Source organism: Cottoperca gobio, chromosome 7, assembly GCF_900634415.1.
Source record: "Cottoperca gobio chromosome 7, fCotGob3.1, whole genome shotgun sequence".
Classification (NCBI taxonomy): Eukaryota; Metazoa; Chordata; class Actinopteri; order Perciformes; family Bovichtidae; genus Cottoperca; species Cottoperca gobio.
Window position 1 is genome coordinate 1,124,963 of NC_041361.1, and position 25,646 is coordinate 1,150,608.

At 42.7% G+C, this 25,646-nt stretch overlaps 1 long non-coding RNA gene and 1 pseudogene across 1 annotated transcript; both read left to right on the forward strand.

The window, feature by feature from the left end:
• The first annotated feature begins 3,846 nt into the window (after window positions 1-3,846).
• On the forward strand, window positions 3,847-6,001 carry LOC115010579 (uncharacterized). Its single transcript, XR_003832490.1, has 3 exons — window positions 3,847-3,910; window positions 4,216-4,313; window positions 4,966-6,001. It is a non-coding gene; the product is annotated as an uncharacterized LOC115010579 (long non-coding RNA).
• A 231-nt stretch (window positions 6,002-6,232) lies between these two features.
• LOC115010950 (dynein regulatory complex subunit 7-like) lies at window positions 6,233-25,493 on the forward strand (annotated as a pseudogene).
• Window positions 25,494-25,646: the final 153 nt, after the last annotated feature.

A 25,646-nucleotide genomic window follows, 5' to 3' on the forward strand; every position in this document is an offset into this window, starting at 1 on the left:
TTAAGACCTTTGTTGATCCTCTGACTTTTCCACTAGCTCCACCATGAAGTCGATGTTTTAGATCTTTATTGAAACATCTTCACCAACTTTTGGATGTGAAACCTGCTGCACACATTCATGGTCCCCAGAGGATGAACTGATGTTTTTGATCTTTTGTCCAATTTTTTGATTTATGATAAAATAACTTCAAAATGAACAACATTACCATCAGCCTCAGCTGCACTTTGTGTTTAGTGCTAATAAGCAAATGTTAGCATGCTAATAGTGTGAGGAAAATGTATTTTCTCCGGCCAGAAGTGAAGTCTGGACCTCTTCCTCGAACACTTTAAATCCTATAAACTGTTGAAGTTCTGGTCTAGTTCTAGTCTTAAAGTAAATCTGTCATGTCTGGGTTAATTTGGTAACTTAATGTTTCCCTCTAAAAAGAACCTGCTCATTCAGCATTGTCACCGTGCTCCAGACCTGCTGTGAGTGCAGAGTTTTATCATTTATGCTAGGTATAAAGTACTTGCTGGATGAATATTTTCTCCAACAATAGGTGAATTGTAAACAAGGTGAACACTAAAACTGGTTATTATCAGCGTGTGAGCATTTAGCCCAAGTTCAACCTTGCAGAGCTGCTATCCTGACTGTAGACTCTTAGGGCCCTCTCTATCTTACACCACACAAAGTGGCGCATAGCGCAGCACAACTGTCACTGCTGGTTTCAGACGACACGTTCTGTAAGTAGAAAAGGTACTTGCACCCGTCTGTGCGTCCATGGGCCTGTCGTCTTAACATTAGATGTGGTGAGGTGCATTGTTGGACCATTTGCATGAAGTCAAATGATGCTGGCGTACTTTAAGCTTGTATGTCTCACACAATACACTCTTTCAACAGCCGCAACACACATCAAATGAACAGAGAGCAAACAACGATGGACGTAGTTCTTCTGCTCATCATGGCTGCACCAGGCAAGTGTTTTATATGTGTTTATATTATTTTATTACAGTACATTGAGACATCATTGTGGCAACAGAACTCTTATCTGAACACTATTGTGACGCACTTCAGTTATATTATAATTAATGTGCAGACGAACACTGATCTTGAATCCGTCTGAAAGATGCAGGATCCACAGCTCTCCATTATCCTTTAAACTAAACGAGGGATAAATCAATTAAAATGTACACAGGTACCATTTATACCTGCACTAGTGAACAACAGTGAATCACCTCATTCTATTTGTATTTGTTCTAAAGGCAGGAGCCCTCAGGCACATTGGCCCCTGGTAGATCTGCCCTGATGCTAGATCTGGGCTTTCACCCATATCTGAAGATAACTTACTCAGTGGTAGAAAAGTACTCGGATCCTTTACTTTAGTAAAATAACCAACACAACAATGTAAAACCTCAACGGGCCTCTTTTGTCTCAAAGGAGCAGCTTAACTCCCTCCGGAGGTCTGAGCTCCTCCAGACACCCGACAAACTCATTTCAGACGCTTGTATCCACGAAAACCTGTTTGATGTACATTTTGTCCTGTGAGAATTGTTTTAAGACAGGCTTGACGTACCTGAATGTACTTAATGTATCAGCAGTAAAAGTAGTCATTGAGCAGTAACATGTCTCCAGTGACTGATATCTGATTCTATGTGACATCATTAGATTGTTAATGCTGATCAATGTTAGAGCAGCGTTACTGTTGGAGCTGCTCCAGATGGAGTTTTAACTACTTTGTGTACAGTTGGCTAGTTTAGTCCAGTGGTTCCCAACCTGAGGGTCAGGCCCCTCCAGAGGGTCACCTGGTAGATCTGAGGCGTTGTGAGATGATTCATATAAGAAGAGGAGAAACTAAGTTTAATACAGAATGATTAACTGTATTTTAAGATTACTATCATTTGTTTTAAGGTAAAATCTTAAAAATATTTCAGTGTAAAATGTTCTGTAGTAGAAGTATGAAGCAGCATAACACAGAAATACTACTAAATACTAAACAATTCTGCTGGTATGTAAAGTACTAGAGTAAAATGTAAATGTTAAACTCCACACTGAGTTACAATGACACGTCTGAATACACTGAAATGTGATGTTACAAAGTCAAGTTACAGCCTAAATCTAATCAATGTGCATGTGTGTGTCACTACAGGGCTGTGTGCTGTCTCATCACATGCTGAACGTCAGTTCCATTTTATTTATGATCCGAAGACCATGACTGAAGCACAAAGTTACTGCAGAGAGAAATACACGGACCTGGTCACTGTACACAACATGGAGGATGTGAACACCCTGAACAACATGGTGGATTTAAGCAGAATTAAAAACACACGTTACGGCCGTGTGAGTTCACTTTTCTATCTCTTTCATTTCAAAGTCCTTTTTAATAATTATGTTGGTGACAGGTGGTCTGAAAGGTTCAAATCTGACCCGACATAGTAACTAATAACTAAACTGTATCGCAGTAAAAAGTACACAATGTCTCTAAAATGTAGTCGAGTAGAAGTATAAAGTGTTTTAGTATAAAACTCCCTCATTGTGTTTCACCAGACAGTGTTTCCCTTTTGAGCTGCAGTGGACGTTATCCTTCATCACTTACATTAAAGTGCTTCACAAGAGCGTCTCTTATAGTCCAGTATGAAGAGGAGGAATGATGAACATGTTTCTATCTTATATGACACCTGAATATTGTTTTAAGACACAAAGAATGTGAACCTGATCTTTAAGAGCTTTCAAATTGAAACTGTTTTGAAAGTTGAGCCAAAGGAATCATGAAATCCTGTAATAAAGTCGTAGAGGATCAGACTGATGGGCAGTATCAAGACTGTGAATGCAAAGTTTATGTAAATATGTTGCATTGAACAAAAGCTAGAGCAGGGTCTAATTCTTTATATCACAATGAAATATTGCTTTCAGCCCACCTGGATAGGTCTTTACGATGACCTGGACAACTGGAGGTGGTCACTGTCAGACAGAAGTTTCTACAGACCCGGAGAGACAGAGTTCAGACTGTGGGGTCCTGGACAACCAGACAACCATTTAGGGAACCAAAACTGCACACATATTCATCATCTGGGACGATGGAGGGACATGAGTTGTGAAAGATCTTATCCGGCAATCTGCTTAGATGTCAGAGGTGAGAATACTAACTTGTGAAGTTTCTCTTCTCTTTTCTTTCTCTTCATTTATTTTATTTTATTTTGAGCCTATATAGTATCAGTCAATCAGTTCATACAGTTTAGTTCAATTCAAAGTCCTTTACAGGCGACTGAGAAGCAAATAATAAGTAAACATATGGCAGCAAAGGTATTCTCTACCTGCTAGCATTGCTGCCTGTCGCTCCTCTTTTCTTTGTTTAAATATTAATATATTTATATTCATGTGGAGAGACTGATAAGAAATACTCAATAACATTTATTAAGATGATGTCTTACATTTTAATGTTTACAAATGAATGACTTCATTGATGTGATTTCTTATATATCAGTGATTTAAAGATCATATATTATATATTATAAAGGCACCACAGATGTGTTACTGATGGCAGGCTGTATGTTATGGTGCCTCTACACAGAACTTCACTGTCGTCCATTTTCAGGACCGAATGTGACATTTGTCTTCATCAACATCCCGATGACATGGACTGAGGCCCAGAGCTACTGCAGAGCAAACTACACAGACCTGGCCAGTGTGAGGAACATGGCAGAGAACCAGAAGATACAGGATCTGGTACCTGCTGGGGGCACTAGCCTGGATCGGGACTTTCCAGAGACTCCTGGAAGTGGTCGGATGGAAGTGACTCCACATTTAGCTTCTGGAAGGCTGGGGAACCTAATGGGTAACAATCAGGCTTGTGTGTTTGCACAATTCAACTCCTTTGGACGATGGGTGGACGCTCCCTGTGGGAGGAAGTACCCGTTCATCTGCTACAGTCCACGTGAGTGGTAACCCATGATTCAAATAGTATTTAGATTAAACTTCACTTTAGCATCAAATGTCCTGAATGATAATATAACAAACAACACAAAATATCTAATTCTGGATGATAAAGTTGAACTCTAATGATGTTGATCATATGCAGATGATCACTTTGACTTAATGCTGAAAATACCACATTTTCTCTGTCACTGTTTAAACACATGAAATCCAGAGGAATGTCAGAATTATATGGAAAAACTGAGTCTGCTGAAAAAAGAACCAACAATAAATGTTGTGACTGATGAAGTTTGTTTGTGTCTTCAGTTCCAAAGCAAGAGTTGAAATTGTTCAAACTGAAGGTGAAGAAAAGCTCCTCTGTGGATCTGGACGACCCTGCTGTGCTGGAGAACATGTTGCTGACGGTAAATCATCTTTTATACTTTTATGAAGAAACAGAACAACCAGATGAATCTTTAAAGCAAATTCAAATGAGATAAAACTTTATTGCTCTCCAGAGGGGGAATTCACATTACAGCAGTACAAGAGACAGAAGAGGTAGGAAACACATGAAGAGATATTTAAACATATTAAACTCTGCAAAATAAGAACATTCAGTAAATGACATTGAAAAGCTGTTTCCATTATACATTACAACACTTTGTCCAAATACAGGACAGGACTTCAGCAGAGCGCTGCTCAAATAACAATCAGTCATACATATGCAGGATGTTGAGGATGAGGAGGAGGATGAAGAGGATGAGGATGATGATGAGGATGAGGAGGAGGATGAAGAGGATGAGGATGATGATGAGGATGATGATGAGGATGATGTGGATGGTGATGATGTGGATGGTGATGATGAGAATAATGATGATGATGAGGATGATGGAGATGGTGATGATGAGGATGATGTGGATGGTGATGATGAGGATGGTGATGATGAGGATGAGGATGGTGATGATGAGGATGGTGATGATGAGAATAATGATGATGATGATGAAGAGGATGGTGATGATGAGGATGAGGATGGTGATGAGGAGGATGATGATGATGAGGAGGAGTTTTGTATCTCAGATCAAACAGAAGCTGAAAGGATTGGATGAGAACATCCAAGTGAACTGGAAGAAGCAGCCTGATGGAAAAGTCTTCTACAAGGAGAAGAAGACGAAGGAGGAGGAGAAGACGAAGGAGGAGGAGAAGACGAAGGAGGAGCTTTAATGTGGAATCTCTGTCTGTTTTTCTTTCTTTCCTCTAAGTCGTCATGTAACGGCTCAGAATAGAGCTGAACAATCAGCTGATTAGTCGATTAGTCACAACTATTCTGATTTGATGCTTTTCTTTGTTATATATGGTCATGAACTTCATGTCTGTGTTCTTTAGACTGTTGCATTTATCTGCTTGACCTGTGGGATATAATGACAGGCATCTTTACTATGTTCTGACATTTTATATGATTAGATTAAATACAATATGATAAGAAACTATAAGATAAAATAAGATTTCACTGAAGGCAACTCCAGTGGAAAAATCACCAATAAAAAAGATGACGTTGTGAAGAATCTTTAAAATCTATTTACATGAGAAAGATAAATATTTCTTAATTTGAGAGTAATATTGCATCACAAATGTGTTGTTGTCTCGCTGTTATGTCTCAGAATATCTTAAAATGAGTTTACAGAAAGATAATTACATGTATGCTGATTAAAACAAGACGTTTATTATTCATCTGCTTTGTTTCTGGGGTTTTATAACAGGGAACTTTTCTATTTTCTGACATTTTATAGATCAGATATGTTTAAATTAATAGGTAAGATACTATTGTAAGAATAAAAAATAAATACATTTTAAAAAATGACCTTTAATGTTAATTGTATGTATTATTCTTATGCTGTCACTTTGTTAGAGATGCAAACATGTGACTTTTCTTAAGTGACTGTAACATCTTCTAAGATAAAATGCTAAATCTCCGCTGGTTCCAGCTTCTTAAATATTAAGACTTGATGCTTGTTTTGTCACAAATGATCATGAACTAAATATCTTTTGGTTTTGAAAGTGTCTTTGGGGGAAATGTCATAATGAAATAAAAACTATATCCAATAAAGTAATGTTATTGAGTTTGAATAATTTGTTAAATTATTTCTCACATTGTTGGTTCATTTATTTATTTCATTCGTATGATTATTTATTTCTTGATCTTTTTTAATATTGAAAACTTTCCACAATATTGTAGCTTCAATATACCAGAATGGTCTTTTCCTGACTTTAAACAATGAACGTCCTCGTTATCTACACCGTGTGTATAACGTTTAATTATCTCTGAGAGCACGTGAAGGCAACGTGTCACACGTCATCACGTCAGGCTGTTACCATGGACACGGAGTACTCTCAACGCTCGAGACGTTAGTGAGCTAAACAGAAAAGATCCTCCAAACAAAACCCGTTAATTTCTGTAGGACTGGGTGAGTACAGCTTTAAATACTTTATATACTTTAATATATATATTTAATAGTTCTTGTAACTTAACGCTAACACAGTTTGTTATTGTAACGTTAGCTTAATTCACATTCCACAGTTATTAACGCTACCGGTGATTTTTACCGGTGTTTCTTGATTGATCTATAGTTGGCTTAAACGTCTGGATCAAGACTGGGCTTTTTAAGAAGAGGTTTGTTATGAAGCTACTTTAACTGACTGTGGTACACAGCCTGATAGTAAAGACAGGTGGATCATATTTCATTTAAACAAGTGTTGATTAAGGGTGAAACGTTTTTTAACAGTTTAGTTGGAATCAGGTACAAGAGACAGGTTGATGGCTTAGAAGAAGAAGTTGAAGTTAGTTGTTGAAGGTCGATGAGAGAAAAGCAGTCTATATATATACATATATATATATATATATATATATATATATATACATATATATATATTTATAAAACGGACATGTCAAATCAAGCAATCTGATTGGTTCTTAGCCGTGGTATAATGAGCGTATATCACAGGTAGAATTGTAGTTACTTTTCACAACAAGTCAGTATCCCTCCGCGGCGGAGAAAAAGCTACAACCGTTACAGCTGTTAAATTAGGTCCGTTTAGAAACAAACTTACAAAGCTTTACTCTGGAGGAGTGGATCGATCAGTGCCTATCTCCAGAGAAGAGAGCCCCTAAAAGACGACATGCAGAGCTACTGAAGAGCAGGTAGACCAAATATGTTCGCCAGCTGTTAGTGTTGTTGCATAGCAACCACCTCGCACTATGTTTTGTGCAGCAGGCAACGGGGGACTATTTTATTTTGAACATCATTATTTAATAATAAAAACTATTTGAATTGGAGTGTGTATTTTTCTTTCATATTGCCACACTTGGTAACCGTTTTATAAAAGCAATAGCTCACTTCAGACCGTGATATATGGTCATTATATCACAGTTAAGGGGCGTGGTTCGGCCCGACGCGAAGCAGAGATCGACAACCCCCTTATACCACGGCCTGTCGTGAGCTATTGCTTAAATATATATATAATCAGGTTTTACAGCTGTTTTTAAGCTGGTAGAAGATACATCTGTACAGGCTGAGGGCAGGAGGTGATTCATTTAGTCTCTAATAATTATAATTGTATGGTTAAAGAAGCTCATGAAGTCTCACTACTAAGGGATGGAGGAATAGTGAGCTCAGTAGAGCTGTGGCTCTCTGTCGTCCTCAGTGCTGTAAAGAAACCTGGTGTTGTTCTTATTCTCTTCTGTTAATGATGAGGAATACGCTGCTCTGGCATTACGGAGAGCCTTCTGAGATGTTTTAACATTATCTACAGACTAGAAGAGATTCTTCCACCTTGGAGGAACGCCATTTCCTTTCTAGTTTTCTCGACTTCTGCTTCAGTTTGCAGGTTCGGGGTTGTGCCGTGGAGCTTTCTTTGTGTCATTAACTTCTTTTTTAGAGGAGCGACAGAGTCCAGTGTCATTCGCAGTGAGCCTGCATATCTTTATCCCCATCGTGTCTTTAAATGAGAGACGACCTGGAATATCTTTACAAGCAGAATAGAAATATGATAAAAAGCCTTTATTGTCATTGTACAGAATACAACGACATTAAGAGCACAACTCCTGATCAGTGCAGATATAAAGTTACAGAATACAAACAGCACAAAAACAAGACCACAGCAAACAAACATCCACGACACACAAACACAGGAAGCAAAGTCTCTGTAGGCGACAGGACAGTGATGATTCATCATGAGCTGCTCGTCAGGTTCATGAGAACATCCTTTGTTTCTGACCGGCTGTTCTGTGGCTCACATTTCACACTTTTATTAAAGATGGAGACTGTACTGGAGTCAGACAGTGAGGAGCAAGTCAGAGGAGGAGGAGGAGGAGGAGCCGAAGAAGCTGGAGGGAACTCTCCATGTTTCAGCTCCTCAGGAGCTTCTGTGAGTGTCCACAACTTATAAACACACAACACACTCACACACTGAAGGAGGCCATACAAAGTGAGTCTGTGCCTTCAAATGACTAAACAACTACTAACTGTTGCATTCAATATATATATTAATACATTTAGGGCTGTAACAATTAGTCATTTAAGTATTTTACGAAGTTAAACTATCTCTAAATAGTTTTATAATATTAATAATAAACTTTATTTTAAGAGCACTTTTCCTACAAGAGATTTAGCTCAAAGTGCTTTACAAGACAAATTAAATGAGGTAAAAAGACGATCAAGTTAATAGTTTCATCAGTTTCTTTCTCACTATAGTTCACATGGACTTAATATTTAGATTTTGTACTGAGATGAGTAAAAATAATGTAAAGAAATGTTTACAGGCCAATTATAAATGTCTGGTGTGCAGATCTGGTTAAAATGATTCAGCATCTAATTACATCAAAGATTGTGATGATTTAGATTATTATCAGATTTATTTGACTGTCTTCTCCTGCTGTCCTTCACCAGTCTGAAGGTGGACCAGGCAGACGGGCTGTGTCCAGAGTCCTACAGAATTAACTTCCCCGACGAGAGTCGACTGTTGGCCATCGGCGACAACTTCCAGCGTCAGTATTCACACTTGTATCCCGACCGCAAACCGCTGCTGCTCTGCCCTGTCAACGAATGTGGCGTTAAGGTAAAACTAACAATCTCAATTTACTGGACGAGTTTCTGCATCAACTTTCTTCTCTTTTCCTTTTTCTCTCTCGGGAAGAGAAACGCCACCCCGTCCCTACATCTTCAAACAGCCCATATAGGAGACACGGGACAATATAACCTTTTCATGTCACCATTATCCACAATAACTGATTTACGACATTATCCTGATAATCCTCAAAATATGCATAAAAGTCTTGAAAGTCACTAACACATACTGGAATCACTTAACATTGAATTTTGTAAAGAAACAAACAAATATTTTTATTGCATCACAGATAGAACATCTTTTTAGTGAAGTATCTTCAACAACGCTCAATAAATATGTTTAAAAAAAAAATCACACACGTCAAAACAAAAAGAGAATCTAAAATAAACAAACATTAAATATAAAATATATTTATATAAATTAGAACAAAAAAAAGAAAAAATTAAACAGAACACTCTTAAATAAGGTAATCATAAATCATAAGTTGTACATGCTCCTCCAAAGTGCGAAAAAAGTAAAATCAGGATGTCGTCCAGATAAACAAATACAGAACGATTCAGCAGGTCTCGAGGGACATCTTTCTCTAGAGCCTGGAAAACGGCGGGTGCATTGGTGAGTCCAAATGGCATCACCAGGTATTCAAAATGACCATGGGAGGTGTTAAATGCTGTCTTCCAATCATCCCCCTGCCGTATGCGGACCAAATGGTAAGCATTCCTGAGGTCGAGCTTGGAGAAGACGGTAGCTCCATGTAATGTCTCGAAAGCTGAATTGATGACGGGCAGGGGATACTTGTTCTTAATAGTAATGTTGTTCAGACCCCGATAATCAATACATGGCCGAAGCGATTTGTCCTTCTTAGCCACAAAAAAGAAGCCCGCTCCCACAGGGGATGAAGATGGTCTTATGAGACCAGCCGCGAGAGAGTCCCGGATGTAGACCTCCATGGCCTCTTGCTCAGGTCGGGACAGGTTCAATAGGCAGCTTGAAGGTAGAGGAGCGCCGGGAAGAGTATCAATGGCACAGTCGTAAGGTCGATGAGGAGGCAGAAACAGGGCCCGCTGTTTACTAAAGACCTCTCCCAGGTTATGATAAACAGCAGGAACTGCAGACAAGTGTACTGACTCGGGTTTGGATGTGGGTCTGGTGCAACCCGCTGGGGAAAGTGCAGACTGCAGGCAGGAGGAGTGACAAAAAGAGCTCCAGCTCTTGACTTGACCAGTTAACCAGTCTATGTGGGGGTTGTGCAATTTCAACAAAGGCTGGCCTAGTACTAGGAGTGTGTGGGGAGAAGGCATAACATGAAACCTTATCTCTTCATGGTGGTTGCCTGACAGGATGATATGAAGTGGTTCAGTGATATGAGTGACCTGGGCCAGGAACCTTCCATTCAACCCAGCAGATAGGGGCGTTGACAGAGGTTGAGTAGCGATACCGGCCGAGACCACTAATTGGGCGTCCAGGAAACTCTAATCTGCTCCAGAATCAACCAGGGCTGGCAGGGAGATAGCTTGTTGATTCACCAACAATGTGGCCTGCAGGGGTCTTCGGTCTTGTGGGGCAGAAGAAGTGGTCTTGCTCGCCAGTATCCCCATCCTTACTGACGAGCTCCCTCTTTTGGTCGCTGGGGACAGGAGGCCAGGAAATGGCCGGAGTGAGCGAAATACATACAGAGTCTCTCCTTGAGTCTCCTGAGACGTTCTTTGGGAGTGAGTCGGGCTCTGCCTAGTTGCATCGGCTCCACAGAAGATAGGTGGGAAGAGGAGACTACCTGGTTGGTATTAGGGTAAACAACAAGAGCTGCACCGAGTCTAGCTGGAGAAGGAGGAACTACCTGAGAAGAAGACAACCCTGAGGACAGACTAGCCCTTTCCCTGCGTCGTGCCCTAAGACAGTTGTCCAATCTTATGGCTAACAACACAAAGTCGTCCAAGTTGGCTCACTCGTCCCTCACCGCTAACTCATCTTTAACAGCATCCTCTAACCCTGTACGAAAAACTCCCTAGAGAGCTGAGTCATTCCAACCGGCCTCAGCTGCTAGTGTACGAAACTCAACTGAAAACTCGGCTACACTACGGGACCCTTGTCGTAAGGCAAGAAGACGTTGTGACGCCTCCCTACCGCTGACCGGGTGATCAAACACTTTCCTCATCTCTAATAAAAACTCTGGGAGTGAAAAACAAAGAGGACCCTGACCCTCCCATATAGCTGAACCCCAGGCTAGACCTCGATCAGTGAGTAGCCCAATAATGTAACTTATCTTGGCCCTGTCACGAACATATGTAGCGGGCTGCTGCTCAAAGTCTAGCGAACACTGTAACAAAAAAAACCTACATGTCCCCAAGTCTCCTGAATAACGATTGGGAGTGGGAATGTTAGGCTCACGTGCTGGAGGATGAGGCTAAAGTCTCCAGAGGGTTGGTCGGAGCAGAAGGCGTGAGCTGTCCCAGCTGTGCCATGTTTGTAGATAGTGATTGAATAATGTTCATTACCTCACGGAGTGATTGGTCATGGCGACCCACGAGAACACCCTGGTTAGCGAGAGCCTCACGGAGCGAGTCAGTGTCTGCTGGGTTCATGTTGGCCAGATTGTTCTGTTATGGGTACGTCCAGAGGAGACCCAGGCGCAGAACACTAGACTCTGGAAACGGAGTAAGTTTAAATAGTTTATTAAAGCAATACTGGTTAGTATAATGGTAGAGAATAATGGTACAGCAGGCAGGCAAGGCAGGCAAGGCAGGCAGGCAGGCAGGCAGGCAGGCAGGCAGGCAGGCAGGCAGGCAGGCAGGCAGGTAGAAGTTGAGCGACAAGTTATGCAGTGATCCGGGGTAGTAGAAACAACAACCTGGCGATGAGTGACTGGAAGACTGGGGTAGATAAACTGTGCTGGGATGAGTTGATTGTAGACAGGTGAGCAGATTGGAGTTGATGGGTTGAATGAGATCAGCTGCTGAAGTCTTTGACCGTGCCCCTGCCACACACACACACACACACACAAAGAGACAGGGAAAACATGGACCGGAAAACACTAGGTATACAGATGGGACTGTGACACCCCCTGTGTACATGAAGACATGTTTTTCTTTATATCAGGCTCTATTTGTCACTTCTTTACCTTGATAGCAATCTGGACGTTTTCAAGTCACTGTTGAGATTTTCACGATTATCCTGAGAATGTAAATTCATCAACTTATTGTGTTTTCTTATCACCATCCTTCCATATACTAATGTACCTCTGTCTGAGTCCAGTGTTGGTTTTTCTAATATTCAGAAGTTTGTGTCCATGACGCTTCGGCCCACACCGACAGTGTTCCCTGAACTTCTCACCTGGGGGGGCTGTGCCTCCTTCGTGACTAACTTCCTGTCTCTGGACCCTTTGGAGCCGCCTGAAGGCCTGGTGAGAAGAGCAACACGAGTGACCACATAATCATTTGGTCCACTTATTTAAGTAGGTGTTGGAATAATAATAATAATAATAATAATACATTTTATTTGTAAAGCGCCTTTTAAAGCTAAAAGCAATCTCAAGAAGCGGCGAACAAAGAGCGCCAGCGTCCTCTCCCCTCGAACTCTCTGCCATTCAACATCCTCCTGTGTGTGTGTGTGTGTGTGGTTACCATGACTACAGTTCCTGACTGTAGACACTGTTCACGTCAACTTCCAAATCACAATCACGACAGTGAAACTCAGGTTTTTCTGAAAGCTCTAATATAGCCAACTTGATGCCTCCGTGTTTAATCTAATTAAATGCCAATTTAATTGAATGTGCTCTGTAGTCATTTTGCGTCTCTTTGTGTGTCCCTGTGCTTGTTTTGCATTATTTTAATAGACGTTTTGTGTCTCTTTGTGGTCATTTGTGCCTCGTTTTAGTCATTCTTGGTGATAGAGTTGCGTCCCTTTTGGTCATTTTGTGTCTCTTTGTGACTTCAAGCAGTAACTGTAGGTAGCAGTAACTTCAAACAGATGATCTGGCTCAGGGACCCCCTAACCTGTGCCCAGCAGGCCCATTCAGAAATCTGTCCTTGTGTGTTGCTGTCCCAGCCCAGGTATTTGTTCTCCTCCAGCTCGGTGCTGCAGAGTCAGAGAGCCACATGTTTTGAATGTGCCACCCTGCTGTGCAGCCTGCTGCTCGGGGCCCACTACGACGTTTACTGTGTCAGCGGCTACGCTGTCAAAGAGATGTGTCTGCTGGACCAGAGTCTGCAGGAGTGCCCCCTGCTGGACACTGAGGTCAAGGTCAGTGCTGTGTTCAGTGTTCATGACTGATGTTCATTACTGCTGCACATATAAAGAGCGGTAACCAGCTTGTCAGATAGATCGGTGACTCACAGATATGAATGTGTCTGTCTGCTTGTGCTTTGTGTTTGTATGTGCAGAGTGTGATCTCAGAGCAGGAGCCGCAGGAGAACAAATACACAGTGAAACCTCTGAGGGAGCTGAAGAGTAACTTTGTGACGCAGCAGGAGAAGAAGAAACAGGATGCAGAGGCTGCGAGGTTTCAGAAACACAAACTACAGGTAACATGATGTTTGTACTGGTAAAGCAACACTCCACAGTTAGACAGTGAGTCCCTGTGTGAGCTATATACCATTCACAGACCTTGTTCTCAGAGAATGAGTTGAAATTACTCTCAAATATCGATCATTTCTCTCGTGGCATAGTTACTAAAACATTATAAATCATTAGACTGTCATTAATAGATTCATAAACACCATAAAAAGTCATATTGTTGTCAGGAACAGAGAATGTAATCTTGTGCTGTTCCACAAGAGGTGACACATGAAGTCTGCATGGTGTCAAATAACGAATAAGACTCTAAAGTAAACACACAGTAACCGGAGTTCTGAGTTCATCACATTGTGTTTCACAGCTGATCATAATTCAAAAAGATGTTTAATAATATTGTTGCTGTAATAAAAGCTAGAGACACACGTACACAAATAATGTGACGATGGAAATATATTTCATAATTTATTGAAGCAAATATTAGATTAAAAAATACAACATTTCCCTGATTTAACGTGACTTTGTATAAAAGTGGCCCACCTCCAGTCTTCCACTACAGACACAGAGAAAGAGCTTCTTGTTGGTTGAACAGATAGAGATAATGGCGGCTCCGTACACTTCTAATAAAAGCCAAACTGCATGTTCTGACATCGCAGCACACATGAGCAAGCATCCTGAAATAAAGCTTCAAGTTAGATATTAAAGCCTTCCGTCTCTACTCTCCCTCCTTTGACCTTTTCTTTCCCTTTATGAACAGGAGAGTGAGCAGCGACCTGCTGACCCCCTGCGAGGACTGCGGGTGCACTGTTGGGTGCTGGTGCTGTCAGGGAGTCGGAGCGTCCAGGAGAACTTCTTCATCGACCCGCTGACCGGGAACAGCTACACCACTGACAATGACAACTTCCTGGGCATCGAGAGCGTGTGGAACAATCTCAACTACTACGTCAACATGCAGGACTGCAGGAACGGCTGCGCTGTGAGTCCACGACAACTCCACACACACTCGAAACAATAGAGACAATACATCTGAAAGTGTGTGTGTGTGTGTGTGTGTAGGATATGGTGTATGACCTGGAAGACTTAAAGATATGGGAGCCAGTCCTGTTCGGTGCAACCTACAAAAAGCAGCTGATTCTTGATGTGTTGAAGAAAAAGGAGAGTAAGCTGATGAGCAAAATCACCAATGATGTGGAGGTGTGTGTATGTGTGTTTTTCTCTGTGTGTGTATATGAGTTTATACCCTCACCCTATGTAGTAGTTTTGATAGTGGATATTAAGACCTAAAAGTAGAGCTGCAGCGATTATTCAACCGACAGGAAAATAAGCGCCGACTATTTAGTTAATCGATTAATTGTTAAAGTAACTTTTCATGTAAAAATGGCCAAAAATGTGTTTCTGTTTCCACATGATATTAAAGTGAATATCTTTGGGGTTTGGACTGAAAGACGAGACATTTAAAGACTTCATCTTGGACTTGGAGAAACTGGGATGGACATTTTTCACAAGTTTATAAAATTAGACCAAGCGATTAATCTAGAAAATAATCGTCAGCAGGCAGGAAAACACCTTTGAAGATAAGGATGATATTTTTATTAGTGTCAATAAATCCCATTAAAAGATTGAAAGCAGCGGTGAATGTATCGACTAACAAGTATTGTGTGTGTGTGTGTGTGTGTGTGTGTGTGTGTGTGTGTGTGTGTGTGTGTGTGTCTCTTCTTCCTCTGGGCCACAGAGCTCCATTACTGTCCAACAACTATTAACACATCAGTGAGCCTCACTGTTGCACTGACATGTTCCTTCAGTACCATGAACACACACACTGCAGTTTATTCTGACTCAACCCCACACACACCGTCCTGCTGCAAACAGGCCTCAACAAACACACTCTTATCACCTGTTTGTCATTATAGGTAACAAGAAAGAAAGAATAATACAATTTACAGCTAAATGAAACTGAAACATGATTTTAGGATGAATGAAGTTCAACACTTTGTTGTTTATGAAGGAGGAGGAGCAGCCCCGAGCTTTTGAGATGCCACGATCCTGGGTCAGTGACATCCCGATCTCAAAACAAGGTACAGGAAGTCCACACGAGCAGTATTTACCTGATTGTGCCGTGTGCTGATTCTGTACATCACCCTGTACGCTCTTTACCTGTTTGTTTGCAACGTAGTGTTTATTTTATGACATCTATAAAGATGGAGATGTTCAGGATCACAGCTGACAAAACTGACAAAACATTAAAGCATCAAGACAGAAACATGAAACACCTTAATGACTTCTATTCAAATAAAGTGCACAAAGACACAGATCAGTGCTGATATCCAGCCGCTCTCTAACGTCTTCTCAGTATATCTTTTAAATAGCATTCAGCATCAAACACAATCCCATAAATATTATAATATTGTATGTCCATCATCCATTTATTGTACGTATGAAATTCCCATTTTAAGGTTTGTGACAAACAATTAGGGAGTGATGGTTTCTCCACCATATAATCATACTTTTGCTAAATGAAAGCTTGCCTCTGGAGCGTTACATAGTCAACAGTTTTCCACTTGTGGGTAAAATATGCTGTTATCTTCTCCATTTTGTAAATGTCCATTGTAATATCCATCCGTGAATTAATCCTTAATTAATCATTAAATGAATAAATCCTTCTTGAGATATGAGTCCCAAAAATAAGGTCTTACTCTCCAGGGGCATTATAGACATTATGTATCGCTCTCCACAAATATTTAATAACAGGGCAATCCCAGAAAACACGGAGATCATTTGCATTTAGATTTCCACAGTTTCTCCCGGGGGAGTTAGCGTCACAGTGGGATTTCCAAGAGGGTGTAATAAAATACACAAACACATGATGCTGTAAAACCTCCACAAACTGCTGCCTCTGCGTTCGTCTGCAGACCTGGAGACCTGCTGGCCGGGAACACAGAAGGTGACCCAATACAGAAAAGCAAAGCTGGAGAAGTTTGCACCGGACCTGATGTCAGACGGGCTGATCACACGACTGACTACATACAAAGACCTGAACTGTGAGTGTTCAGGAGAAACGGATGACTTCTAAAGAACAGTTCAGTTGTTTTCAGCACAAAGAGACAAGCTGTGTGTGTGTGTGTGTGTGTGTGTGTGTGTGTGTGTGTGTGTGTGTGTGTGTGTGTGTGTGTGTGTGTGTGTGTGTGTGTGTGTTGAAGGCACTGATGTCGTCATGGTGAAGGAGTGGTATCAGCACAGAAACGACCACCTGGAGGAGAGGGAGGTCAACGAGGTCGACAGCTTCATCACAGAAAGCTTCAAACGTGTACAACGTTTCCACCTTTTATGTAAATCCAGTTAAAACTTCACTGAACCAAAGACACATGTAACTGACCTGTAGCACACATCTGTTTACAAACAACAACAAAACAAACTGAAACATAATGGAGCGTCTTCAACCCTCATTCAGTAACGGTTGTTTTATGTGGGATAACTAAATGACATTCTTTCCTCCTCCTGTTGTTATACTGTGTCCGCCATGTGCGTAGCTTCCTCTGCGTGCTCACAATCTGGCAGCTGCTCGCTACGTTTTTACAGATGTTCATTTCATTTGTTCATGTTCATTATGCAGCACGGCTGACACTGGTACCAGATAATGTATGTGAGGCACGGTGTACTTTGTGAAGCAAGTGTTTCAAACTCTGCAGGATAATAGAGCTCGTTTTTGACATTAAACATAATTAATATTTGTGTCTAACTTGCCTTCAGCTGTAGGAACACTGTAATAACACTTCTGAAAATATGAGTTAGCCAGAAAGTACATTTTTCATCTGTAGTCCAATAAGTAAAAGCACAGACGTTAAGAATAAAAGCATAAAAAATACAATCAACCATAAAAGTAGTCAAAATAAATGTAGATAGAAACAGAGCATGTAGTACAGGGGTGGCCAACCGAGCAGGATCCCATCCTTCCAGTACCCCGCTTGATTGCCTCTCTCACTTGGGAGGTGGAGGAGAGGGTTAAAGCCGCCTTGAAAGATCAGTTCGGTCCTAGTTCCTGCCCACCGGACCGCCTGTTTGTTCCCCTGGATCTTAGATCTGACGTCATTCAATGGGCCCACAATTCCCGGCTCACCTGCCACCCTGGGATCCAACGGACTAAGGAGGTCCTTCTACGGAGATTCTGGTGGGCCACCCTGGAGGAGGACACTCGTGGGTTCGTCAATGCGTGTCCCATTTGTAGTCAGCACAAGCCATCTCACCAAGCTCCTGCCGGCCTTCTGCTACCTCTACCAGTGCCCCATCGTCCCTGGTCCCACATCTCTCTAGACTTTGTAACCGGCCTGCCTATGTCCAACGGTTATACCACCATCCTGACTATAGTTGACCGGTTCAGCAAGACGGCCCACTTCGTGTCGCTGCCCAAGCTCCCGTCGGCCAAGGAGACTGCGGAACTGGTTCTGCTGCATGTCTTTCGACTCCATGGACTCCCCACCGATGTGGTCTCCGACCGAGGACCCCAGTTCACGTGCATATTCTGGAGGGAGTTTTGTTCGCTCCTGGGGGCCACCGTCAGCCTATCTTCCGGATTCCACCCACAATCAAATGGGCAGACATAAAGGAAAAATCAGGAGATGGAGACAGCACTTTGGTGCATGATTTCCAAACATCCCTCAGCCTGGTCTCAGCAGCTCCTGTGGATGGAATATGCCCACAATACCCTGGTCAGCTCAGCCACTGGACTGTCCCCATTTCAGTGTGCCTACGGGTTCCAACCACCACTGTTCTCCGCATTGGAGAAAGAGGTCTCCTGTCCTTCCGTCCAGGCTTTCATTAACCGCTGCCACCGAACCTGGACCCAGGCTAGAGCTACTCTCCTCCGCTCGATGGACCGGTACGTCATGGCTGCCAACCGCCGCCACACCGTCGCCCCCAAATACCTAGTGGGCCAGAAAGTGTGGCTGTCCACACGGTACATCCCGTTACGGGTAGAATCTAAAAAATTGCCGCCTCGGTTCATCGGCCCGTTTGAGATCCAGGAAGTTATCAACCCCGCGGCAGTCAAACTAAAGTTGCCCCATTCCATGCGGATACATCCGACCTTCCCTGTTTCCAGGGAGAGCCCACTGGTCCCGGCTGCTCCGCCTCCCCCGCTGCCTCGCTTCATCAATGGTGGTCCTGTATACACCTTTCGCCGCCTCCTTCGTTCCCGCCACCGGGGAAGGGGTCTGCAATACCTGGTGGACTGGGAAGGTTATGGTCCTGAGGAAAGGTGTTGGGTTCCTGCACGACACGTCCTGGATGCCCGGTTGATCAATGAGTTTCACCGTCGGCAGCCTGACCAGCCAGCAAAGACCACCCCACCATTAGGGGTCCCATCTCGACTGGCTTGCCCCCCTATTTCGTCTGAGGCATCTGACGAGGAGGAGACACCCCCCGGAGGCTGAGGAGGAACGGATGGACGTTTCCCAGGAATATTAATGTCAAAAGGGGGAATGGTAAGTGCTATTAATACACACTGGTACACAAGGGGTTTCACAGTTGTGGCTCAAAAACATTGTGAAGCATGTTTAATTTGCAAAACTCAAAATTCTGGTAAACCTGTAACAGTTCAAGGGACAGGTGCACACCCACTCCCCGGTGGTCCATTTAAGCATATTATGCTTGATTTTATAGAACTCTCTCCATCAGCAGGAAAGAAACACTGCCTGGTTGTAAAATGGGTTGAAGCATTTCCTGTAAAAGCACAAACAGCAGGGGCAGTAGCAAAAATACTACTAAGAGAGATTATCCCAAGATGGGGTCTGCCAAAGAAAGTATCAAGCGATAACGGCTCACACTTTGCAAACAAAGCAATAGCCCAAATCGGTGAATACCTTGGCATGGACATCAGGAAACACTGCTCCTATCACCCTCAAAGTGGAGGCGCTGTTGAAAGAGAAAATGGCACAATCAAAAATAAACCAGCTAAATGTTGCGCTGACGCAAAGATGTCCTGGACACAAGCTCTGCCAATAGTGCTGATGTACATGAGAATGAGGAAAAGAACCAGAAGTCAACTGAGCCCATTTGAGATATTGTTTGGTGCTCCTCCTCAGATTGGATTGACGGCGCCAGGGATGCCACTCCCCTCCACGACTTTGTGTGAGGATGCTATGTTGAGCTATTGTATTAACCTCTCATCCAATTTAGCAGATATCCGCCGCCAGGTTGTAGCAGCCCTACCAACACCTGCAGACGGACCCCTGCACAGCCTCCAGCCTGGAGACACGGTGCTGATCAAGGATTTCCGCAGAAAGAGCTGGAAAACCAGTCGTTGGCAGGGCCCATACCTCATACTCCTCGTCACCCAGACGGCGATAAAGGTTGCAGAAAGAGCCACTTGGGTCCATGCAAGCCACTGCAAAGCCGTAACAACTCATCGGGAAAAGAACAAAGAAACAGACGACGACAAGTAGTGTGCCAAACTACCACCAGCACCACACCACACACACACACCACACACACCTAAGTGTTAGGGATACAACTGTTGGGCCTATGCTGCGTAAAAATAACGTTACTTCTACTGTTTATAATTTTCTGTGCTATGGTTGATTGAACTCCAGCCATCACCATTCTAGATACCCTGATGTATACTACCCATCACTATCCTGAGTACAGACACCCTAGTCATCATGCTCAGAAAAGAGAGGTGATTAGCCCAGGGGCAAAGTTCGTTAGTGGAATTTTCCCATGGTGGGGTGCAGTTAACAATGCTCACAACATAGACAAACTCCATGCCTCGGTAGAAAATCTGACCGCCATGTTATCTCTGGTTTCACGGCTCTAACCCCTTACATGGCAGCCTCCAGAAACATGTTGCTACAGCACCAACTCGCCCTTGACCTTGTGTTTGCCTCCAAGGGGGGTCTGTGCCACGTTATAGGTGATTCATACTATACCTACATACCCGATGTATCCCAGAACATGTCTGCAACCATATCTCATCTCAACACCCTCTTAGCTGACATGAAAGCCGAGGACGTCCCTCATAGCTCTGGCTGGGACTGGTGGTCCTGGCTCACTGGGGGCGGATGGGAAGCATGGGCAGCCCGGATATTGACGCCATTACTCATCATTGCTGTCCTACTAATCACATGCTGCTGTTGTGTTGTTCCTTTAATCAGAAAACTAGTATCTAGCATGATTTCCACAGCATTCGTACAGTACACTTCACTCCCAGACAAGGACCAAACACAGATTGTAATTTTCTGTACACAGATTCTGAATGTTCAGACACCGAAGTATAACTCCGTTCCTACCTCTCACTAATGCTTATCTACCTCATGGCTCTGAAGCCATAAAACCCAGCTAGAGTTCCATGACATATTTATGATGTACTTACTTAAAGACTGCAAGGTGCCCTATGTTTGCCTATCTATCATTGTATTATTATTCTTGATGATCAAGTATGATCAAAAGAGAAGAATGTAATAGCAATTTAAATGTCTATTATTTGAATAATGTCCAAATAACATTACAAGTGATGATCTGCCTATTTCTCACTCTATGCATGATTGCACAACTTTACAAGTTCCCTTATCAAGCTAGGGCCAACTGCCATTTCATGTTAATAAGGGGGTGTCGTTTAGAATACAGGACACAGACAGTCCTCTCATCATTATTTACATCCTGATTAAGACAGGACACAGACAATCCTCTCTTCAAATTAACATCCTGATTAACTGATTAACTCACTGAGAAAGAATATTGAGTGTGCCACTTCCTTTAGTGTTTACATAACTGTTATAAAAGAAGCAAATGTCTCTGCATCTACATATATACCCAAAGATCAAAGGATTGAGTTCAAAGGACTGGGTTTTTCAGATTGGAGGGAATGACCTTACAAACATCAAAAGGAAGTAATCTAACAGAGAGATCGTTTTTGGTTTATTGCTTGTTTACAGTAAATAACAGGTGTGCTGATCAATCACCTGTTGACTGCTGTTTTATTGTTCTATAGCTCATCAGCAGTTTGTCCCCTGTCCCATGCTGTTTATCACTAGAGTCAGAGGACCAAGTGTGTATAAAATCTCTGTGTGTTCTCTTCCTTTGCGTGCTCTCCTGCAGACTACACTGTGCTCTGTATGACTTGTGTCTTTGAGGCCTCAAATAAATGTACAAAGACAACTCTGTCTCTATCACCATTTATTTGACTTTATATACATCTCTCCAGAGTAAAGCAGGAAAACTTCCACAACACTACCAACTGAATAACTACTATATATTAAATACATTTAAAATGGCCTTTGACAATGTCGTTCAGTTTCAACAGCCAAAAAACACCTTTTTCTGACAAAAGTAGAGTTGAATACGTCCAAGCAGGCTAACACCTTCAGGAAAGCCAAAAACGTGTCTGTGACGTCCTTTGTCGACCATTTCTCTGCCGTTGCAGGAGCGTCTGGATGCGGAGGAGCAGCGGTGGCTGCAGGAGAAGGAGAAGGACATCCTGGCTCCTCTCCTCATTCGGCTGGACAACACAGAGACTCTGAGCGCCGAAGACGCCAAGCAGCTCCACCAGGACTGTTTGGCCGAGTTTAAACAGAGACTGGTGGAGCACGCCGACCTCATTCAGGAACGCTATGAAAAGGTAAAGTTCACTCATGATGTATATTATATCCCTTATTCACTGCAGGAACTTTAACGTATAACATGTAACATTTCCACATTAATATGTCTAAAAGCGACTCGATCTATATTAAATATTTTACTGAATTATGTACTTACATTATCCCAAATGTTTCCAACAATATTCAAAGTTCAAACTTAGAGAAATCTTTAATTCAAGGTAACAGTGCGTTTCAGTTTGACTAAAGGTTGAATATACTGGAGTTCATAGCATTTTTCTGAAGGTGACCTTCTACCATGTATTCATAATGAGGGTGTGGCCATATGGAGGTGTTGATGTTAAAGATACAATATTAACTCTCTCTCCACCTGCCTACACTAATATCTTTAGTGTAAAAGTTAAAGATGAAGTTGTTATTACGTTATTGTGCATCTTTTATCCAATGCTGGACAAAGACCTTAAAGATGTAGTTTCTTTGTTTAGGAGACACAGGAACTGCAGAGGAAACAGCAGTGGTACCACAAGAAGCAGCTCAACATGACGGAGCAGCAGGAGGAAGAGTACCAGACCTACTGCTCTGAGAAAACACTACGAATACATGCCGCCAAGAAACACCTCAACATGTACTACACACACACACACACACACACACACACACACACACACACATACACACACACCCCCACACACACACACATATTTGTAGGCCGACCCAGAAGTTAGCATCGCACTGGTTCCCTCGACAAAAAGCCAAAAGGGATTTTTCCATTAGACTTTGAATTATGGCAGAAAATAAGTTTATTATACTTACACCTTTAGTTCAGCAGGATAATCTCCACATATTAACACCACTTTGATGATTTCTAAAGCGTAGATGCAATCACTAGAAGTAAAAAGCTAACGTTAGGCTACAAACAAACTGCACACCGGTCACATGACTTCACGTCACCACCACTAAGCTAAAGGAGGGCTCGTGTTCACAACGTTGTCCATCCATCCATCCATCGTCTACCGCTTATCGGGGGTCGGGTCGCGGGGGCAGCAGCTCCAGTAAGGAACCCCAAACTTCCATTCTCCGGGCCACATCCTCCAGCTCTGACTGGGGGATCCTGAGGCGTTCCCAGTGAGGAGATATAATCTCTCCACCGAGTCCTGGGTCTTCCCCGGGGTCTCCTCCCAGCTGGACGTGCCTGGAACACCTCGCTAAGGAGGCGCCCAGGTGATCCTTACTAGATGAACCACCTCAACTGGCTCCTTTCAACGCAAAGGAGCAGCGGCTCTACTCCGAGTCTCTCCTGATGGCTGAGCTTCTCACCCTATCTCTAAGGGAGACGCCACCCGTCTGAGAAAACACATTTCGGCCGCTTGTACCCGCGATCTCGTTCTTTCGGTCATGACCCAGCCTTCATGACCATAGGTGAGGGTAGGAACGAAGGTCGACCTGTAGATCGAGAGCTTTGCCTTCTGGCTCTGCTCTCTTTTTGTCACAATGGTAAAGTAACTGTAATACCGCCCCCGCTGCTGCGATTCTCCAGCCAATCTCTCGATCCATCGTGCCCTCACTCGCAAACAAGACCCCGAGGTACTTGAACTCCTTCACTTGGGATAATGGCTCATTCCCTACCCGGAGTAGGCAATCTACCGGTTTCCTGCTGAGAGCCATGGCCTCAGATTTTGAGGTGCTGATCCTCATCCCAACCGCTTCACACTCGGCTGCGAACCGATCCAGTAACTGTTGAAGGTCACAGACCGATGATGCCATAAGGACCACATCATCTGCAAAGAGCAGCGATGAGATCCTCAGGCCACCGAACTGCAACCCCTCTCCTCCAAGACTACGCCTCGATATCCTGTCCATGAACATCACGAACAGGAGGCTATCGGTGATAAAGTGCAGCCCTGGCGGAGGCCAACATTCACTGGGAACGAGTCCGACTTACTGCCGAGTATCCGGACACAACTCTCACTTTGGGCATACAGGGATTGGATGGCCCTCAAAAGTGACCCCCTCACCCCATACTCCCGCAGCACCTCCCACAGTATCACCCGGGGGACCCGGTCATACGCCTTCTCCAGATCCACAAAACACATGTAGACCGGATGGGCGTACTCCCAGGCCCCCTCCAGGATCCTTGCGAGAGTGAAGAGTTGGTCCGTTGTTCAAGACGGAATCCGCATTGTTCCTCTTCAATCAGAGGTTCGACTACACCGACTACACAACGTTGTGTAGTGTCATAAGCCACCTAACCTGTAAGACATGTAAAAGCTTCAAAATTCACAAGTGGGATATTTACTGACGTATTTTATGTTGAAGAACAAAACTTTAAAATCTTTTTATCTTGTGTTAACCACATTTATTTCAGGCCTCTACCCAAAAACCCATAAAAAGAAACGTTGACTTTGAGAGAACCAGAAGTGGTCAAATGCTCAGTGCTGCACCACTCTATAAAATGTATTTATTTTTAACATTCTAACCATTCAAAGTCATATAATTATGAAAAAGCATCACTCTGCTCGCTGTTACTGCAGAAGATTAACGGCAAGCGTTTTGGCCCAAAAGCAAAGGGTGTGTGTATCTGATTATTCACGTGTGTTTGTTCCAGGCACAAGGAAGCAGCTCCTCAAAAGTACCAAACTCTTGATTGGAAGCTGAAACGAGACCCTCGACTGGCCCCTCACCTGCTCTGCTGAGTCACCTGAATGTTATACATGTGCATACTTTCCTCTAGAGAAGGATTTAGAAATCCTCCTTCGCACATGCCCATGTGTTCGGAGCACAACATGCTGTGCAAATAAACCTGCAGAAGCAACTTGATCTGGTGCAGTCGAGCTACAAAGCACATTAAAGATATTTCTATTGGAGGACTGGAGTAAATATATTATCTCTATTATCTGTACCCCAGGGACAGTCTCATATCTGAGGCAGCTGCTGTATGAAGAGCTCGACACATTATTTTATATTCCTTTCTTCTTTATATATATATAAGAATAGCAATCAGAAAATCTAAACGAATCAAATGCAACAACGTCATGAATTGAATTGCAGACATTCAATGCCTTCCATTATGGATGTTTCCGAATAGTGAGACAGGCAGCACACATGTATTTATAAATGTATTTTATTTCACTTCAAACATTAAAAACTATTTGTAAAAAAATAAATGTTAAACAAATGATAGTTAAAAACAAATTCACAGCAATGTATCGATATAAAATAACTGACAGCTTCTTCAACAGGTCAGCGTGTTTATTTCTCCTTAAACATAAAACACTATAAATCAATCTAAACAAGAACAAATGAACAAATAAAATGATTTAACGTTGGAATAATATATCTGTTTTTAAAATGTAGAGCTGTACAGTTTTGTGCAGGTACATTTATAACAGTTGTTTTTCTCTTTGTGCCAGATGAAGACTCCCCCGGACAGGTCAGGAATCACCTTTGAGGTTGGAGCTCAGCTAGAAGCCCGAGACCGCCACAAGAACTGATGTGGACACACACACACACACACACACACACACACACACACACACACACACACAC